We start from the raw sequence: 6,000 nt of genomic DNA, 5'->3' as shown, positions 1-6,000 counted from the left end.
TCCTTCAGCCGCGGGGAGGATGCACACAGAGAAATCCCCCAACGCGGCCCGGGCCCGGCTAGCATACCTCCTCGTGCTCGCTGGTACCAGCGCCGCATCCGATACCGCCGCGCTACACTGCTGGCAGATTGGATTTCTGGCGCTCAACGTCAAACCCCCCCGTCTTCTCCATTTCCCAAAGCATTTGTGAGATACATAATCTCTTCAGATCCTTGCCATGTGATTGGAGATGGAAATATAATTCCATAAAGTGCTGGAAGAAGAAGAAAAAAATAGCCTACTTTGCAAGATTTGCTTCAGCCTTCAAATGTTTTGGTCACATATGTTGGTGATTAGGTTACCAGGCGCTTGTCTCCTTAAAACAGGGCCTATCTGATGTTGTGTTTCCAAGCTTATAGATTTAGGATCCCAGATCACGTCTCTAATGCTATTTTGTGTTCCTTCACTTTCCTATATAATGCATATCTAAGTGGCACCTATCTCCCACTGTCACTTGAACAGTAATACTCAAATGGAACAGCCCACCGTGAGCTAAAATAATAAGCCTCTTAATTTGTTTTTGATGGATAGGTTCGTGTTCTTCGTGGCCAAGCGATTGTCTTTCAAGGATGTCAAGTCAGCATTGGTAGGGACCGAAGGCCCCCGGACGCCGTCATTGGTTAGCGCAGAGAGTCAGGCAGTATAAAGTCACACGATTGGTCACATGGCAGGGGCTCTGCTACCACAGCGGCGCCTGGCCAGGTTCCAGGCGAGGCCCCCTGGTTGACCACAGTCCCACGGCTGTCTGGGGTGCTGCCTGAGTGGAACAACTGGATGGCTGATCCAGGCTCCAAATGAAGGGGTTCCGGACCCAAAATTGGGGGTCTCACTCCCTTATATCCGTCTATGGTGGAATGGCTGGGGGAGGTTCGCGGTGACAGACAGTGAGCAGGGTTTTTTCCCATGGCCCCTCTGCGTCTGCTGTGATTTGGTTTGATGTGTTTGGCTCTACATTCACCTATGTTGTACCTCCATCCTTCTATAGCGCCATGTGTTGGCAATAAAAAACCCTCGCAGTCTTGTAGCCTAGCCACTGAAGAAAGCTCTTAATCCATGAGATCTCCATTGCTTTGTAATGGATTCTCTTTGTTGAGGTCAAGGTCACGTTCTTTTTGTACCAGAACAGCACATTTTGGAAAGTGACACACGCAGCGATGTCTGCATACGGACGTCAAAGCCTCGCCTCAACCAATCACAGCGCATCTGTGTGATCCTGGTTCCACTTCCTGTTTTGGTCCCGGGCCTGGCGTTGTTCACCGACAGAGCCTTTGATGTTGCCTCTTGTGGGCGGGGCAGGTAGCAGATGTTGGCTGTCACCAGGGAGACAATAGCAGGAGATGTGGACAGGCTGTTGAGGCGGCAGATTGGCACAAAGGCGTGCCAATTCATTACAGGCCCCAGTTTAGTTTGAGCGGGGAACAGTCGAGACCCTGCTAGCTGTCTGTATTCATTGTAAAAGACAAGTACCTGAGATCATGAAGGGGCAGTGTTGGGCACTTTCAAAATGTAATATACTACATATTGCTAGTTACCTTCATTTGAAGGTAATAAGTTACTTTACAATATTACTGTATGGGTAGAGTTAACTCATTACTTATCACACTACTTTTGCATTACTTTCAACAAAATAACAGTAATAGCAGAATGACATCGCCACCTCGGGACCATCCTGAAAAATAATTTCAACCATCTTGAAGTCGGTGTAAACCGTCCGAAATTCTAAATGTGTTCATTTTCCTTTGTTATTGTCATCTATAGTGGTGATTTGCATAAAAATGCACAATTTGATTAGGAAATGATTGTATCTTTATTTAAATATGTGCTTTAATTTTTGAAGTAACTCAATTTGTAACTTGTCTTACTTGACAAAGTAACTGGTATATTAGTGAAATCCTATTCGTAATAAGTTATATTACTGAGTTACTGCTGAAATTAATATATTACATGTAATATGTTACTTTTGTAATGAGTTACCCCCAACCCTGGGAATGGATGGATGTGGGGCGAGGCTGTGGTGATGGTGATGAGTGGTCACTGGGGGAATTAATTTCTCCTTTACATACACTGCTCTTGTCGACATGAGGAGAGCCAGCGATGATGACCTACAGCCTGATATCAACGAGCAAAGAATCAGTTAAACCATTTTCTGTAGACTTACCGAGGGATTTGGGTCATAAAAATGGATGAAATAAATTCTTATTCTTCAAAGCACTTTCTATCAGCCTTCAAATGCCCCCGAATCTCAATACCAGTCTTACTTTATAAAAGAAAAGCACACAGCTTTCAATAGCGGTCCAGCTTCTATCTAGCCCAGAACCCCCTTCAAAAAGATGACCCTATCTAAAATAGCCCTCTGTACAAAGAGCAGTTCACAGGGCCTTCTGACAGGGGGCGCCGCTGAATAAGAGCCTCTTAGTTCTAAAGACTCCAAAGATGGCCTTCAAGTGCATGCGCTGACCTTTGCTGATGAAAGCGCTGAAAATGGTATTTTAACAATATCTTGATGCCCTTTCAATATGAAAGGCAGCATAACCAACACTCTTAGCCAATGGAAGTGCAGAGAGAGAGAGAGAGAGGGGGCGCCGTGGAGTGCAAAGGTGTCCATGTCTGTGTACAAGCATAAGCAATTACATATTGAGATTGGATATGGTATTCTATAAGGCTTCTAGGCTTAACCAAGGCACACCACTGATTACATTACATAATAAACATGTATGATCATAACCCTTCAGCCGGAGGTGGAAGTCGCCATCTTCAGCTGCTCAGAATCCTCTCTGCTCCTCCCTACGGCTGTGCAACAGTCTCTGATGCAGGGGACGGACGACTATCGCCAAGAGACTCATTCTGAAGTAGTGGAAGTCCCCCTCTCCACCTTCTTTTCAGCTGGGGCTGACGGACATGATTTCGGTTATACATATGGAGAGAGACTCCGGTTCCTGAGGACCAATTCATTTAGGAAATTCACAATGATCTGGGACCCATTTCTAGCCTACTTAGATGAGGTTAAGAGTGACAAGTAACAGTCAGCTGACTTCTAATGGACCCCTTGCATGGGATTCAACGCACATTTCTCACAAGCACATAGGCACTTGACGCGGCCATGTTGTAACATTAATGTTGATATATGTATGTTTTGTTTGTTTTTTGTTTTTTTTGTCTGAGCCTGTTTTTGTTTTCCATGTTCTGAAAATTACAAAATAAAATATGGGAAAAAAAACATGTATGATCATAGATGTCAAGAAGGCTCAGCAAAAACGGCATTAAATTGGAGGAAAAGCTTGAATACACGCTGAATAAAATGAATTTTAATTGTGTCTGTAATTGTGTTAGACAAGTTGTCTTGAACAAAATCTGAAGGCATACATAACTGTAGAGCATCATTTAAAATACACTTGGATTTCATCTTCAGCTTGAGTTTAAAGGATAGGTAAGGGATTTTTGGACCAATCTATTATGTATAACTCCCATACAGAGCTGCCAACAGCCTGTGAGAACATTGTGATCTGTGACAGCTGTAGTACTTCAAACGAGGAGCCTGTGGTGTTCTCCTTCTTGCTTCTGCTTGCAAAACAATGTGAAGGTCCCACAAGAAGCTCCTCCAAAAGCAGCAAAAATAATCTACCAAATGACTCCATGTTGTGGCACTTTGCTGCAGAGTATAACCTCATATATCTCTGATCCACACCGCATGGAAATTAGGTTACCATAGGCATGTAAATCACTGGCTTTTTTTTTGCATTTTATTACATCTGATTTAAGAGGCAGAACCGTTTCAATGTCAGATTGGACAGTAATGCCGTAGCGTAAATAATGATGTTGACTTGGATTTACTAATGCACAATTCTAATTTCAAATTCCGAGGGGTGAGAACCAGACATTTAGTTAGTGACATTTTGGGCGAAAATGAGTTATATATATATCAAATGAAAGCTCTTGACGAGCTCTTTCTACTGCCCTTAAGGGCAAAATGTGAATTCTAAACCAATCCAGAGAAAAATCAAAGACCTAAAACTGAACACACTGAACTATTTCAGTGCTGGCCCTGATGACTCTTCAAAATAAAAAGAGATAGAAATATATTTTGTTCAATGAAATGTCAAAATATTGTTCATTAGGTATATTACCGTCATGCACATGTTTATGAAGTCTTCACATTAAAGATTGAATTGAATAAATAAACAAAGTCAGGGCAAAGTCACATGTCACTTACACTTCTGCTTCTCTCCCCTCAATATATGGCGGGGCTGTTTGGTTGTAAAAAGGGCATAGGGGGCCTAATGGTGGATCCACTGTGCACCAATATTACGGGATCTCTGCGTAAAAGGGGCTAATATGTTACTTATTACTTACGCCTTTCTGGTTCTTACCCCTCAATATGTCACTTACGACTTTCTGGTTCTTACCCCTCAATATGTCACTTACGACTTTCTGGTTCTTACCCCTCAATATGTCACTTACCTCTTTCTGGTTCTTACCCCTCAATATGTCACTTACGCCTTTCTGGTTCTTACCCCTCAATGTCACTAAGGCCTAAACATGGTCGTCCGTCAGAGCCTCGCCCCGCCCTCCCCGTGTGACGGCGGGTGGAGCGCCGTCCTACGGGGAGGGGCCGCCGTCGGCTGACGGGGGCTGCTCGAAAATGTGACTTCACGGCGACAATACGTGCGTGACGACAGCTGCAGGAGAGTTGTGATTGGCCGTTGCCCTGGCTCTTCGTCGTAAAGTCGCCTTTCAAAGCATGATGTTAGATTATAACAACTAGTTGTGTGGCTTAGCCTTCCCAAATGTTGAGGGTCGTTTTTTAGAATTTAATACATAGAATTGGGAACGTTACATTCAATTTCATTCAGACTGCCTGGCACACAATCTATGCCATTTTCACACGGAGCTTCCGCGGGGGGGGGGGGGGGGGGGGGGGGGGCGTAGTGGCGTCCGAGCATGTGGGGCTCGCTGGCGCCGCCAGACGGCGAGACGGCTCCAATTCGAGGGGGACGGACGACCATGTTTAGGCCTTTACACCTTTCTGGTTCTTACTCCTCAATATGTCACTTACCTCTTTCTGGTTCTTACCCCTCAATGTCACTTACACCTTTCTGGTTCTTACTCCTCAATATGTCACTTACGCCTTTCTGGTTCTTACCCCTTAATGTCACTTACACCTTTCTGGTTCTTACCCCTCAATGTCACTTACGCCTTTCTGGTTCTTACCCCTTAATGTCACTTACACCTTTCTGGTTCTTACTCCTCAATGTCACTTACGCCTTTCTGGTTCTTACCCCTTAATGTCACTTACCTCTTTCTGGTTCTTACCCCTCAATGTCACTTACGCCTTTCTGGTTCTTACCCCTCAATGTCACTTACACCTTTCTGGTTCTTACCCCTCAATATGTCACTTACCTCTTTCTGGTTCTTACCCCTTAATGTCACTTACCTCTTTCTGGTTCTTACCCCTCAATATGTCACTTACGCCTTTCTGGTTCTCACCCCTTGATTTTGTTTTGGCTCTCCTGAAAGTTTGTCAAATGTCACATGGTTCTCGCCCCTCGATTTGACCTTTCAACATTTTTAATGAAGACAGCACCAAAGCCACAGGAGGTTGCTCTGTCACATGGTTAGAGAACCGCTGATAGCCTAGAAGTTAGATTACGCAACAACCAGACTCACTTTTTCAGCTACCTGCTGTACTGTAGTTATCATCTACACACACTGGGAGCTAATGGGGGTCTAAGAAAAAGCCTACATTAAACTCAGTTTATAAAGTGCCACAGGATGCATGTTTTACCATGGAAATATCTGGATGGCATCTACTTATGGCACACATCTGCTTAATATCTTATTAACACACACTTAGTCTCTTGCGCGCTCTCTCTCTCTCTCTCTCACACACACACACAGGCTCTGGTGGCCAAATGAATGCTGCATGTCTTAATTACCAACAGGGAGTAAATTAAGAGCTGATAA

Source organism: Poromitra crassiceps, assembly GCF_964638095.1.
Source record: "Poromitra crassiceps genome assembly, chromosome: 13".
Classification (NCBI taxonomy): Eukaryota; Metazoa; Chordata; class Actinopteri; order Beryciformes; family Melamphaidae; genus Poromitra; species Poromitra crassiceps.
This window is presented reverse-complemented; position numbering follows the sequence as displayed.